Below are 16465 nucleotides of genomic sequence, written 5' to 3' on the forward strand. Positions count from 1 at the left end.
GTTATAACCAAAAAACAATAAGTAAAAATAAAAAAAACGTTACACTAAGCAAAAGGATCCCAGGGTATAAGTATAATGTGGGATTATAAAATGTACCCTAGGTTTTGGAGGTGATTACAGAAGTAGGGCCAATATTGCAGTGGGGATACACCGTCTATCAATCTTAACCTCCATTCGCCAGTCTCACATAAAGAAAAATGATGTAAAAGGATAGCAATAGAAATGATATCTTCCTTCACTACCTGCAGTTTTGGGAAGGTGATTGCTCTCCAAGGTAAAGAAGAAAATTAATTGTAATAAAAATTACTTTATTTTATTATTTTTTGTGACGTTGTGGGCTTGGGCACCCACATCTTGCTCTCTTTACTTATATTTCTATATCAATTACTACTCTTTTATTTCTTATGTGAGATTGGTGAATGGAGGCTAGACTGATAAACGGTGTATTCTCACCGCAATTTGGGTCCTACTTCTTTAGTCACCTCCAAAACCTAGGTATACATTTTATAATCCCACATTATAACTTGTACCCTGAGATATGTTCAATTAGTACAACGTTTTTCGTTTAATTTACTTTTGTTTCACCTCGTTATTTTAAGTTATAATGAAGTTAGTCAGAGGTTTGGATTTGCTGTTTTAATTAACTCAGTCTTTCCTTTTGATTTGGTTTATTTAACTTTATCAAAAGGTATTAATTTTCACTACTATATATATATAATTTATTAATCACCGTAATAAGTTTGAATTACAGATAAAAAACTTAACTCGCTATCTTCAATAAGCAGTTGTATAAAAAAGCGAAGAATACAGTAAATCAAAATGAGTAAACGATCCAAGATTTAATGAATAAAACCAAGATATTCAGAGCAACTATAAACTCATTGAAAAACAACCGAGAAGGATGTAAATGAAAAATTAATATGGGTATTTGACGTTTCGTAAAATTTTGACATTTGCGAAACGTCTAATATGTATTTTAATTTTTCAGTTGTCTCTTTAAACAGTTTATTAACTATAAGACATATGACAATATAATGTATAATATAATATATCTAGTGACTTACAACGCTAAAATTAGATATTAGATCCACCTCGGTGGACACAGTAAATAGCTAAATGTGTCTTTGCTCTAAAGTAAACACGCACACAAAAAACAGGCTGACCCCCATATCAGGGGCACAGTGGTAAGTTTGAATTACCATAACCCTAAATACTGGGTTTTATTACCCGTGATGGAGACCAGCACAGATAGCTCATTGGGTAACTTTGTACTTAACAATAAACAAACACAGATGGAAAACGTTTTGCACGTATACGTTTTATAAATAAAATTTCAATGGTGGCGAGTCTCGTGATCACGTGGTTTTGTGAAGAGTAAGGCACTTGGTTGTTGCCAATGTTAAAGACTGGGTTGAACAGATTCGTACGGATGAAAACAAAACAATACAACCGAGATAAAAATAAGCTTGTCACATGAACCTTCGTCCTTGTGCAACATTTTTTCTCTGCTCTTAAAATATGTGCTCAGTGATCTAATGCTGTGATGCTATCTCAATTTTAAACTAACTCCAATCCTCTTTCTAATGGATGGCGAACATTATTGAATGTCAAGTGTGAGTACATTGTTGTAGAACTGCCAGAGAATTCCAGAAAAGGTCGCAGGTCAAATAGCCTTCCGCAGGAATTAGCAGTTACACTTGCCCAGAGGGTGGGTATTTCTGCTGGTATCTATAATGTAGTTGTCAGAACATTACACACGCCGAAATATATACACTCTGATAATACATATAAGTGTACAAAACCATAGATACTAAATAAATGTAACTGAAAACAGTAATGTTTATCAGGATTCTGTGGTCGGTCTTAAAATTAGATTGTTTAAACTGGTGTATATTTTTTCAAGTTAAGACATTAAAATATCATATGTGACATGAAGCCGGATTCTAACGATCCCTTGACCTGGCATGTCCAGGTGGGTTAAGGCACTCGGCTCGTAATTCGAGGGTCGCGGCTTCGAATCCCTGTCACACCAAACATACTCGCCCTTTCAACGATGGGGGCTTATAATGTGATGGTCAATCCCACTATTTGTTGGTAAAAGAGTAGCCCAAGAGTTGGCGGTGGGTGGTAATGGCTAGCTGCCTTCTCTCTAGTCTTACACTGCTAAATTACGAACAGCTAGCGCAGATTCAAACCAAACCAAACCGAAAAGTTGAAACGAAAATGTTACAACTAGCAAGATTGACACATGTTTGTGCTAAAGTCTGCGTGGAAGCAAGTCAAAAATTGAGTAAAAGTTTAATCCCTTTAGGTTTTCAGATGATTTTCTTTGTTGCTAAGATGTTATGGATGTCAAAATTAGTGTTTTGCTTTATGTATTCAAGACAGTACGTGGGCTTTATTTATCGTTAACACAAAGGTAATAACATGTAAAGTAGCGACTGTATTTTGGACAATAGAACTTAAGGACACAATAAGTGTGAAAATCACAAGGTGTTAACACGTATTTGAAGTCGCTGTTGTTTTATTGTTATCGTAACGTCAGATAGTAGAAGACAAAACGTTTCATAATAATATGAATTACATGAAGAAAGCTGTACTGATCATGAAAGATATTTCGTGTAAGCATATGTACCTGTGAACAACACTCTACTCTCGAACCAGCACTGGAAAACCTCTTCAGTCCCTATTGTATTGATTTTCAGTGAAGGTTCTTGTACATCTAGAGTGACAAAAGATACATTGTTGCCTGTTAAATGGAAAGTAAGACTGTGAAAAGAAGTTGAACAACTGACAACTGAAGGAGAGAATGACAGATAACACCTGAGTGGTTGGCTGTTTGATACGTAAAGGTTTAAGTAGATCTATTAGAAAGACAAAAATATTTGTAGAAGAACAAAGAGAGAGTATTATTACAATTACGAGAATACACAAAACAATGAATCAACAAATGGGTAATTATTGAGTTTCAGGTAACTGGTTTCTTCACTTTTGATTGTATTTTTGCATTTCAACTTGAACATTAAATCGACTAAACCGACTCGTGCTTCCCAGTGATGGTGGCTACTCACGTGATCACGTGGTTTTTTTTTTGTGAAGCGTAAGTCACTTGGTTGCTGCCAATGTTAAAGATTGGGATGAATATGTTCATATGGATGAGAACAACCGAGATAAAAATAAGCTCATCACACGAACTCTCGTTTTTGTGCAACATATTTTCTTTGCTCTTAAAATATGTTTAACACATGGCTGATACTTCTAGCTGTACGGTACGGGTTATTTATTCGGTTTTTTAAAGGCCCCTATAACGAATATAATTCACCATTGTTTAGTAAGAAACTAAATGTTTATTAGCGAGCATTCTAAGAGTATATATACAATTAATTTGGGCTACTGTGTGACTAAGTACAAATAATTAATTTAGGCTACTGTGTGACAAAGTACAACGAACTTCGCTAATCCCTATTATTTCGCGTTTAAGTATTCTCAGAAGATTGACTTCTCTTAACTTTAATAATCTGTTTTAGAAGCCCCTAAGTGGCAGAGCGGTATGTCTGCAGACTTAAAACGCTAGAGATCGATTTTTGACACTTGTGATGGGCAGAGCATACATAGCCCATTCTATAGTTTGTGTTTCATATCAAACAAATTATTTTAGGATTTGTAGTAACTTTTACTTTTCCCTTCTACCCTTACTACTGGGTAAACTATACACTGGACACGACTCTCAGTACTTTGACAAACACTTTACAAACTGGATCTGTATACTTGAAGTATAAATTCCTTTTTAGTTGTCAGCTGTTACAAACATTAAAACAACATCAGAAACCGAAACTGGGTTTAAGATTAGTGTGTGAAAAACAGAAATAAAACACTCTACCGTGGCCTATGATCAAAACTGCACACACATACACACACACACATACACGTGCATATTTATGCATTTTGAAGTGATTGTGATTTTATAAAATGAATTGGTATAAATAAATCAAACGTATATGAAATGTTAAAGATAAAAAAATGCATACTACTTTGACTCAAAACGGAGTTGCGCATATATGTTGTAACAAAATATATGTTTTAAACAAACATATGCTCTATCTAGCCTAAGTATTTTATAGACAAAAGAGAGAAAACATTACAGTCATGACTTTACCCACCAAATCATTGTAATAAAATATATTCTCATAAATGACTCTCACTGATGAAAATATAAATATTATAAAAATTGAAAGATAAAGCTCAGTTGGATTTGGAGAAGCCACAAGAGGCTGTAGTTTCAGTGGTCAACTTCATTAAGTGCTCTAAAACGTATCAGTTTTTTTAGCTCACTGTAAAAAATAAAACAGAACAAAATTCACTAGTTTAGTTATCTACGATTAAAAGCTTGGTTTATATCATCTCGGCCCTGAAGTTTAGGTAACAAAAACTTTCATTTTTACAGTTTAATTTTTCATCAGAATTCAGTTTAACTTGTATCGTTTCAGAGGCCTACCAACTACTCAACTTAAATGCTTAATAAAGGTAAAAGATTTCAACGAGTCGTATTTTACAGTGCTAGTAATGTTGAAATACGAGACGCCTTCAGTTCAACACGCTGAAAGTAGATTAAAAGGGAATGAAGCGAAAATAGTTTATGTAATATATTCTAGATGTGTTGAGAAATATCTAATTCATTTGTCTTTAAAGCAAAAGTGTATGTAAATGAGACGTTTGCTGACAGTGGTTTGAATTTCGCGCAAAATTACACGAGGGATATTTACGCTAGCCGTCCCTAATTTAGCAATGATAAAATAGCTGGGAGGCAACTAGTCGCCACCGTACATTATAACACCTCAACGGTTAAGAGGGCGATCATGTTTGGTGGGAAGGGGATTCGAACTTGCGCCTTTCACATTGCGAGTCATGTGCCTTTTCCACCTGACAATGCCGGGCCATAGCAGACAGTGAACATACTATCTGTTCCGAGAGGAATCGAACCATTGATTTTTACATAATAACTCTGTAAACTTACCGCCTACCTACTGAGAGGGGATACAAAGTGCTAAATAGAAATGTTCACGTGTTTCGTGAATTATTGGTAGCAAAACTCTAACAGGGTTATGATGAATAAAACAAGGATGTAATATTAATAATCTCGTAGAGCACTATTTGGGAGGGGCTTTGATATTTGTCATATCAACGCCTCAAAGAAAGACACTGTGTTTCATTACGTTTAGTTTCAATAATCCTGTCGCAGATGAAACAGTTGAACGTAATTTAAACTCCTTAAAACTTACGGATGTAGAATAAAACTACCTTCATACGTCCGAAATTAGTTCTGTAGAAGCTGACTTCATCTGGGTTCGTACGACAGTTTGAAACTCTTCGAAGGTTTTCCAAGAAATTGTCACATTACACACCATTATAACCTGAAAAATAAACAACAAACACCTCGAAGGTTAGCAGGTTTTCTAAAGATAAAGCTAATATGAAAACTGTGGGTTTGTAATGTTCTGATAAAAGAATTTGTATTGGTGTTATCTTTCATTGAGTGAATAACGTTGGCTTTTATAAGGCAAAATCATTTGAGACAACTAGTATGAAATCGTCTTACTGTTATCTATCATATGCTGTAATCCGTAATAAAATCGCCTTGATATTATCAAGTAATATCCTATGCTTTAACCAGTATCAAAATCGCCTTGTATTACACTATGACACAAATTTTGTTCCTGGATATTATGTCTTATTTCTAAATTACTTATGTTGTAAAAGTACAGAAAATGGCCATTATTCCTTTCAAATTTTGCTTTTGTAACCTGGATAATGAAATTTAGAAATTAACCTATTTTCTATGTAAAAACGGGCAAATTTGCACATTTTCATTTACATAAGGTCTGAATAAAACAACATATGAATCAAGATTTACATGTATCTATACTAAAGTTATACAAAAATGTTTAGAAGTGGGTAGTGTTTCGAGATTTGCGACTGTAATGTAAATCACTTTCACGTATCAGCCCCCAAATATAGTCTTCCATCATGTTTTTGTCACAAAAGTAAAGTTTGAAGAAAAAAAATCGGTCTTCTACATTTACTTTAGACATAAGTAATTGGGAAATAAAACTTTCTGTCCAGGAACAAAAAAAAGTAAAAATTTTGTTTCGTATTGTTGTCAAGTAAAATCCTATACGAAATTCATAAGCTACACATTATGCAATGTTAAATATAAACAGAAACAAAATCAGATAAACACAATTTGAAAGAAAATAAATATCTGTAAACACTTCATTGCATTAGTGTAGTGTCTGGTTATTTTTCTGAGAATCTCGTTGTAAATTCTGACGTATGGTTTCTAACGGATGCCAAAATATTACTCTCGTAAACTTATGTACTTTCATTTGTAACTAACATCAGGTTTTACCACGAACTTCGCTGTTGCTTCGAAATGTCCACATTTGCAATAACATTACGACGCCACCTTACTAAAGGGATTCGACGTGGGCGATAGAAGAAATACTGGATTTTTATTCGTCAAGTAGGAACATACAGAAACCTATTTTAATGGTTGTTCCACTAGTGGTGGAATCATGTAAAAGGAATGCTCGGTTTATATATCAACAGTCACGACCTGCATGTTACACGAGCGTATCGAACCGAAAGAGAAGAATATATTTTTATTAGATTGGTGCGTGAAGTTGAAGGTCAGTCGATCGATAGAATTAATTCTGGTCTGCTGAAGAGACATATATATTTATAAAACACTAGTACTATATTTCCAGTGGTATGCGTAAATTCTTAATGGTAGACTATATAGTGAAAACAAAGAGCAGGACCCACTAGAGACGGCTCAATTATGTAATAGATTTAAGACTTTTGGAAAAATTGAGGTTTTTATTTTAATGCTTGGATATTTACTATGGTTAACTAGCGCAAATTAAACATATAAATTGGTAATTTTTAAGATTATCGCATGAAATAAAAACTACAAGATTCGTGATTACATTTTTATAAGGTTGTTAAAATTATTGTTACTTCCCTGAGTTTTTTTAATGATATCTCATGTAAACGAAGAAAGGGAAAAATGAGGAAAAATATATGTTTTTGCTATTTCTTTCGTGTCACTTTTTAAAATAAAGTTTCAGGTTTTATGATGTTTGAAAACAATTCTAGACTCGCAGAACCATAGGGACGTCTCACCACAAATCAAAAACACGATAAATTTAATATGTGATTGGAATTGAGATCACACGTTAAAACCGTTCGGGTATATCATTTTGTCTTCAGACGTACCCAAAGCGGAAATATCATTCTCAGTGAGAACCCCTCGCTTATCGATCGAATCGTTCAGCATTTCTGCACGACATTTCAGCTTGACAGAGAAGACTGATTTACAGGCGGCCACTTTGCTCGTCTGCTTTAACATGCGTGAGATAACTTTTTTTTTTTTTTGTAAATTCTGTTTAATCTCGTGGAAAAGAAAACATAGTTTAGAAGCTGTCTTTCTTTTCGAGAAGCTTATGAACTGGAGTGTATTAGAATTGAACTACAAATTGGCTAAAAGGGGAAATTCTGGCGTCAATACATTCCATTGTAAATTATTTTATTTTACAATGATTAAAGTTTTAATTTAATTTTCACAGCTGGGCGTTTCTTATGTCGAACAACTCTATATTAACGTTTCGATAAAATTAAATCAACCAAGAGGATAGGATGCATTGATAACTGACATAATATTGCCCTTAAGTTTAAGGTATATTATTCGAAAATAATATAACTTCAAAACTTATGTCTTAATGTAAAAAAAAACAGTAATTTAGCATTCTCAATTCAATGAACTAAAGTACTTGTGTAAGCGCAGAATACTTCGTTTAACAGTGAATCTTCAAACTTTTTATACGCTTGTATATATATCCTTAATTGTGGGAAAAGATTGTGAGAAAACATGTGCTATATCTATCATACTTAATCATCCAAACGAACAAACTGACCAAGGTTTATATCTATACATCAATGTATAAACAACAACATTAACCTAACTGTTCTAACACGGATAAAAAATAAACAAACAGTAAATGATATTACTGTAGGATGTTTTATGGAAGAGAGGAAAGGTGTGCTTTCGCTATTGTTCGAATATACATCATTAGAACATCTTCCATATTATATAGAGGACGTTCTAATACCGTATTCTACCAAATTGTTAAGATTTTGCAAATAAGTCTATTAGTTTTTCTTTTGCCCGTTAGACGGTTTGCAGTTTTAAATGTTCATAATTCTTCAGATATAATAATGTTAAGACTTTTATTGGATACTTCTTGTTACGTCATTATTTGAAATTGGACATTTGATTTACGTTGGCATAAATATATTTTACAGCCTTCAGCCAAGCTTTTATTCTATTTTGTTAACCATAAATCTCTCTACGCACTTCTAGAATATTTGATGAAAAGATATTATGTTGCATGAAAACACGTGCTTTTTGTGCGTGGAAATGAGGCCTAAAGTGAGCCCTTTGTAGGATATATACTATTTTATTTTATCAAATTGTCTCGATACTTGTTGTTGTTTCGTCAAATACGTAAACATGAGATACATCCATATGTCTATAGAAGTACGGCAAGCTTCGGAATGACGTATGAAATTTGCTACGCAGGAAGCTCGACATTTGGTGCACTAGTATGCTACGCACACTATTCTACGGACTTTGTTGATGTTACTGACAAAATAACATACTGCATAACCAGACGCTAAGCGTGAAAAATCATTTTGCTCCATCAATTAATCATTTTCATATTGCAACATAACATAATGTTTGTCCTGAAGAAATGCTCTTCCTATCTGTGACACGTGCTTTAAGATTAATTCAGATAGATGTTTGATCCAGTTTGTCTCTATAATTGCTTTAAACAATTGGCCAACTAATGAGGAATAGAATAATTTAATTTAGTCTCATTAAAGGTGAATTTTACAGAAAAAAGAAAACTTTGCAGTCAAAAGAACTACTCATACTGATTAATTTTGCAGGTTCACATTTTTCATAAAAAAATATGTGCTAATAAATGAAACATAGAATCTGGTGCAGAAAGAGCCCTTTCCGAGCGGCAATCCGAACGTTTTAGTTTTTACGTTTGCCGCTAGGAAAAGTACTGTGACGTAATAGTTGCCAAACAAACCGCCAACGCCAGCGCGTTAAATGTAAATAAACATGTCCAGTGCATACGGAGAAACAGAGGCGGAGTCTTTGTGTTCTGAACAGTGTCGAGTAGCGCCATATCAATTTGAACCTACTCTGAACGAATCTAGAACAGTTACTTTTGACAAGTTCTAGTCAGGATCAGCACCTTCATCATCACTCATATGAACATCATCAGTATCATCAGCATCTGTCACTTGTGATACAAAGGAGTTCTTAGCAGCAGGTGATGATTCTGCAAAAATCAGTGAAAGAATTACATGTATATGAACAATATACGTATACCAATAATTTATAATAAACAATAAAAATAATATTAACAGGACTAATCTGACTATTGAATATTGTTAAATCATGAATGAAAATGTCATATTCACATTCAAACTAACTTACCAATACCACAAGCAAAACTCTTGTTGGAAGATTTTCTGTCTGGGTAGCTACAGTCTTCAAGCCAGATCGGAATACCTGTACACCTCTGGAAACAGAATACCAGCCAGTCTGTGTACCTCTTGGAATACTTGGGATAGGCTAAAATAATAGGTTTTTATTTAGGTATTGGAATAATAACATTCTTTCACGGTTCGATTCAAATTAATGTAAATACTATTATACATCAATTATTGCAACTTATGAATGTTTAATCTAACAATCATGATCTACTTACAAGAGTCTGAATAAACACACTCTGAAATGAGTCAGCTCTAGAGTCTTGACAGTCATCATCAGTGGTGGGCTGAATCACAAGTTTCTCTACAGAAGCACTGTGTCATCAGCAGCACTTTCCTCTAAAAGCTGAAGAAATAAGATTATATATTAAAACAATATGCTTTATGTAAATGAGATTTACATTTAATATGACAATGTCAAAGTACTGTGTTAAGATTAATTTTATTATAATGAGTTATGGAAATATGTTATGGAGTTTATATTTGATTTTTTACAAGTCTACAATTTTTTTTAAATATATAACATGTACTTGATTATTTCAACATGTTCAAGACACAGTCTTATTTCAATTTATCTTGAAATGTTAAATTTGAAAAATGGTATTCTTTAAACTTTTCCATTTTTAAATATGATACAAAAACATCTACAGAATGATCTACCAGCTTTTAAACTTGGAATATACTCTATTTGGGAAAGATTTGTCCACTGTCTATACAAGGAAATCAAGGTTTCACTGACTTTCAGGTGCCACAAACGCAAAACACGCTCATGATGTGAAATGTGTATGTCTAGTTATATTCTTCAAAAACTTGTACTTTTTAAATTATTATATTATACTAGTTATTGTTTATCGCTTTATACTGCACACATACCTTTAAGTTTGTTCTTTTCGTGATGGCAAGGGATGGCTTCAGAGGGGTGGAACCTGTACGCAGCAGGCTGAGATCAGTCCTCAGCTCTACACGAGGAAAGATGGTGGGGACGATCCTGTCTTCTGCCGATGGTTTTTTTCAGTCTCAACCTGCCTGGCTTCAAACCTACGGAATCCAAAACAGTGGGATCCGCTACAAAACATGAGCGTTCAAAGTGATCTCGACAAAGCTTTGCATGGTGTGAAGGTGTCCAGTTCTTTCTATTGACCACCCGCACCTACTGTCGCCACCTTACTGGTTCCTTCTCCTTGCACGGAAATGAAAAGAAGCTTTTGCCCGATGTCGAACCGTTTTTACAAACATAAGCAACGCAGTAAACCATGTTACCATAATACAAATATAAAGTAGCAAAATCAAGACAAAAATAGTTTCACAAAGTATGTAATCCGAAAAAAATCACCGATAGATTTACATAAAACACCAACACTGAAAGGAAAGAAATTGTCGGCGTGCAACGAAGCGTGTTTGGCAACTATTACGTCATAGTTGTAAAACGTCACGGAAACAGCCGAACGACCAAGAGGAACTCGCACATTTTGTTTCATTTTTTACTCAAAAACTAAAGTGTTTAAAAATATGGCAATCACACAGGAATTATACCTAACCAAAGTACAGTTTCTAAGGCAATTATTAAATTTGTTGAAAATTCACTTTTAAAATTAATTATCTATATGGTCTCAAAAAGGTCTTTTAAAAGTTAATATATATAGGGTTGGACGGACCGTGTAAAGATATTTATATTGTTACTCTAAAACAGTGCACTGTTTAAAAATATACAAAAGCATTTCCTGGAAGCTCACGTGACCTTCGTGACGTCACTCAACTCCTTTTATATATATATATCACTCATTCATTTACACCACCATTCCCAGTTTGCGCCTGAAGAAGAAAGGTTATACGGTTTTTATCGTTTTATATTAAGACTTTCTAAACTTATGAGTTTTTCTCACATCACGAATATATTGTTGCTCTGAAATTAAACACAGACCTTGTGCGTGTTATTGTGCTTGACAAATAAATTGATCTAATGAGTAACACAGAACTTCTTGGTCCTTGAATCTGCTGATTTAGCATTTTGTGACAAACATCGGATTTTATTCACGCAGAAAGTTCGCGAATATCATTAACTGAATGTCTGGAATTAAACACAAAGCCACGCCATGGGATATCTGTGCTTTGCTCATCACGGGTATCGAAACCCAGTTTCTAGTGGCGCGAGTCCAAAGGTATACTGCCGTGCGATTGGAGGGCTCACAGATGTGTCTCATGCTAACTGTACATAATGCAGTCCACGTCTTAGTATCCCCACCACCATCTTTTACAAGTGACACATTGCACTTACGTTCAAAGTGCTTATCTCTTTGCTTCCAGTCACTTCAGAACAATCAATATTTTACAGAATGCATGACCGTGGTTATTCACTGAGATCACACTGCGCAAATACCGTAGATGGTGCTTGTTGATGCGCTACTATATTGGGTGCAGTTAACTCACAAATCACAGTGAAATTTTTACACAAATTATTTTTGCATATTTAGAATGAATGTTTACTATGCTCTGATACTAATTTCGACAAGATAATTTGTTTCAAGATATTGTTCTATTAAGTTTCGAATTGCTATGAATGGTTTTATACTCAGTGGAATATGCATGACCAAGAGTTGCGACTATTGGACGTATATAGTTTCCCTGTTTTACGTAGTCTCTTACCTCTCAGTTCTTCACGTTAAGTGGACTGTGTTTGACAAAGCATTGCGACTAATTCACATACTTAATTGAATATATATTACATCAGTCTATAACCTCTCAGTTCCATTTATCTTATGATATTTTTGAAGCATTTTTTTAACTATAATTTTCCATATTTGGGATGTAAACGTTTGGAGACAGCTTCAACGGGTAATAAAAAGAAACTTTATTATAAATGTATAATGTTTAGACAGTATTACGTCATCATCAGGTAACCGATGAGTTTGATAGGTGAGCCACTGCACATGTCCAAGATGTTTCTAAATCACGTGAGAGAGTAATTTATATCTTAGTAGGTACGTGTTCTAACCAAACTGTAACATAATCTTTGACTCAAGTTTTATGGATAGCGTTCTCTGTGTCTAATGTAAAGGCGTGCGCGCGCACGTATACAACTACACACATGCGTATATATTTTTATATTGAAAAATCCTAGCATGTCTAATCTCGTTTAGCACTAAAGTAATCCACAGGCTAACGTGCTTATTGGTTTAAAGAATATATTTTTATTTTTTCGAATAATGAGCTTTTAATTAACTTTGCGTAATGCCATTATTGATAAGTGTATTGCAACTTATTCGCGAATGCAAGACTAATCCACAGGCTAACGTGGTTGTTAGTTTATGGAATCTATTTTTTTATTTTCTCAAACAATGAGCTTTTAATTAAACTTTATGTAATATAATTAGAGATAAGTGTATTACATCTTATTCGCGAAGGTTAGTTTCAAGGTAAGTGAGAAGAGATGTCTTATATGTATCCACTTGTACAAGATATTGTTATTGAACTTATAGAAAATATACTTTAGAATATTCGCAATCTGAGGGTCACAGGTCCGAATCCCCGTCGCACCAAACATGCTCGCCCTTTCAGCCGTGGAGGCGTTATAATGTTAATTATACTTTTCGTTGATAAAAGAGTAGTCCAAGAGTTGGCTGTGAGGGGTGATAACTAACTGCCTTCCCTCTGATCTTACACTGTAAATTAGGAACGGTTAGCTACAGGTAGCCCTCGTGTAGCTTTGCGCGAAATTCAAAACAAACCAAAACCAAAACTTTTCTACTGAATTTACATATTCAAAATATGTACTATAGCCTTTATTTTATTGGGAATGCGAGGAAAATTAAAATATTTCAATTCTATTGTCTTTCCTTACATGAAAATCCTTTAGTTCTTTTGTTTGATATCGTCTCTCGAACTTTGTTTATTTAATCCTTTACTGGTATTCCATGCGCGAAATCCAAAACAATCAAACAAACTTTAGAATTCGTAGAACACTTATACTACCACTTGAAGAACCATGATACATTTTGAGGGATATACGGAGGTTATACTCTGAAGGTTATTAAAATCTTTTGTACAATTTTCAAAATGAAATATAACATTAGTGTCTATAGTGGTGCATTAGTTTTACGATATTCACCTTATGTCTTTCTCTCTCGCTGTATGATCTTACTTTTTGATGTTTACCATTAGTAGCTCAACATACCGTGTGCGGTGTTCCGAACGCTGTTTATTATACTTTTGCGGTTTGAACGATTTTAACCGTGCGTGCTCTTGCAAGACACATAAAAACTGAAACTATTGAGTACAGACTTTCCTTAAAGGCACCTTCATATTGGTGATAAACGTCCCTCTAGCTCTGAGTGGAGGCATTATAAACATCGCATGGCGTCTTATACGCTTAGTCTGGGAGATCCACCTATTTATCACTTCAATCGTAATTGATGCTCTATTCTTTGTGTGAAAGTTACGTCTATGTTAAGAGAAGTAAAGATTGAAGACTATTACCGTTTTCTACAAATTTTGTCAGTGAACCAGAATCACCGTTTCCTGCATTGTTTGCTTTGTTTTCATCAACGGTAATAGGTTGACTGGGCAATATCAGACAGGAGGAATCTTCAGTTAATTAAGTAAAAGCCACGTTTTACTGTACTAAGTACGACGAACTTATATTGAAGTGAACTGTTGCAGGTTTAAATGAATTTGTTCGTGTGAAAGTTGGAGTTCAGTTCTCAAACAGACCAAAATAAAACACTTCTCTGGATGCAATGTGTAAAACCTATTCTTTGCACTCTCCTCAGCGATTCGACAGTAATCATGAGCAATTATGACGCCAAGGATCGGTGTTAGATCCCACCCGTGGGCACAACAAACATAACCCTGCTGTGCAGATTTTAACTTACCAATAAACAAACAAACATTCCCTTTCCGCACGTGCACCACCTCATTTGGAATTCAAAAAATTAGAACGTATCTGAATTGGCTTAACAGTTTGTTTGTTTGTTTCTTTGGAATTTCGCCCATAGCTACACCAGGGCTGACTGTGCTAGCCGCCCCTAATTTAGCAGTGTAAGACTACAGCGAAGGCAGCTAGTCATCATCACCTACCGCCAAATCTTGGGTTTGGTTTATTTGGAATTTCGCCCAAAGCTACACGAGGGCCATGTGCGTTAGCCATCCCTAATTTAGCACTGTAAGACTAGAAGAAAGGCAGCTAGTCATCATCACCACCCACCTCCAACTCTTGGACTACTCTTTTACCAACGAATAATAGGATTGACCTGCAGATTCTAACTACCCCAAGCTGAAAGGGCGAAAATGTTTGGTGTGTTGGGGATTCAAATCCGCGATTCTCAGATTGCAAGTCCAGTACCATAACCACATGGTCATGCCGGGCCTGGCTTGACAGTAAAATATATGTAAACTTAACATTGGTTAAATATACTCAATGAAACTTCCGGCAGTTATTTGTGTAACAAATAATTTTGCTAGTTTGGTTTAGAGCAAAGCCACATCAGGCTATCTGTGTGTCCATAGCGGGAATCGAACCTTGGATTTTAGCATTGTAAATCTATAGCCATTCCATTGTGCTATCGGGAAATAATAATGATGGGAATTAAAGTTTTCAATATCTAGGTAATTTTAGAGTTTATGTTTATTTTACGCTATTATTATACATAGCATGAACTTTTATTTTATCTGTAAAACATAAATAAACCATTTAAACTGTATTAGAGAAATTAATTAAACACAGCAATCGCATCTATTTACATTGGTTTGGTTTTGAATTTCGCGCAAAGCTACACGAGGGATATCTGCGCTAGCCGTTCATAATTTTGCAGTGTAAGATTAGAGGGAAGGCAGCTAGTCATCACCACCCACCGCCAACTCTTGGGCTACTCTTTTACCAAAGAATAGTGGGATTGATAGTCACATTAATAACGCCCCCACGGCTGAAAGGGCGAGCATGTTTGGTGTGACGGGGATTCGAACCCACGACTTTCGGATTACGTGCCGAGTGCCTTAATCACCTCGCCATGCCTGGCCTCTATTTACAATCCAATAATTATAACTTAGGGTATTTTTTGAGTTCGATTATATCTTGTACATAAGCTTAAAATATATAGATAATAGTTTACATTTACTAGACATTTTAAGATGAAATGCATTTTATATAATTTAGTAATTAATTTTAACTTAAAACTACAGTGAACGAGGTGTTGTTGCCTCTTAAGATTTAAGCAAATTGGGCACGTGTTGTTTATTTGTATACCTTTTAAACAGCGTAACCTAGAATATAAAATTATTATGTGAGTGAAAGTCGTGATAAATTAGAGAAAAGCAAGATTAAAAAGGAAAACCAACAACAACTAAACACAGACACAAAAACAATTTTTAAATGAAGTATAAGTGAGTAGTGAACCCGTAAAGCGCTTAAACGATTTTCGTTTCGCTCGGCAAGAAGACGCGGCTTTATATTGTTAGACATAGTGCCTTTCGAGACTGATTGATGGTAGCATGTTACATGCGGATACAGCACCCTCGCCCTATTTTGTGGCTATCGGGAACATAAAACAATAAGTGATATAAAATACGTGGTATGGGAATAATATTTTCCGTTCGTCTCGTCGCAGGCGTGTGGTGTTCCATCTCGTGGTGGAGATTTTATTACTTTCAGTTTTATTACCGTCATTCTAGTGAAAATTGTATAACTTTAGAGAAACAGTAATGGAATGAGGTTTGTGCCAGAAAGAATAGGCGCCAACAAAGAATCACTTTGCAGTATGCTAAATGTATTTATAGTAAGTGATATCAAAAACATTCACGGCTCTTTTAGAAAGCTGTAAAATTTAAGTCTGTTTAGAATGGTTTA

The 16465-nt window shown here is 34.7% G+C and overlaps 1 protein-coding gene and 1 long non-coding RNA gene across 7 annotated transcripts in view; one reads left to right on the forward strand and one right to left on the reverse strand.

Moving 5' to 3' along the window:
* LOC143234240 (voltage-gated inwardly rectifying potassium channel KCNH6-like) overlaps window positions 1-16465 on the forward strand; it is a 209746-nt gene that overhangs the window by 14601 nt on the left and 178680 nt on the right. The gene's annotated exons all lie outside the window — the stretch shown is intronic.
* Window positions 8952-9795, reverse strand: LOC143234889 (uncharacterized). The gene is made up of 3 exons (XR_013018850.1): window positions 9786-9795; window positions 9572-9709; window positions 8952-9413 (listed from the first exon to the last, which is right to left on the reverse strand). It is a non-coding gene; the product is annotated as an uncharacterized LOC143234889 (long non-coding RNA).

This window comes from Tachypleus tridentatus, chromosome 12 (assembly GCF_004210375.1).
Source record: "Tachypleus tridentatus isolate NWPU-2018 chromosome 12, ASM421037v1, whole genome shotgun sequence".
Taxonomy (NCBI): Eukaryota; Metazoa; Arthropoda; class Merostomata; order Xiphosura; family Limulidae; genus Tachypleus; species Tachypleus tridentatus.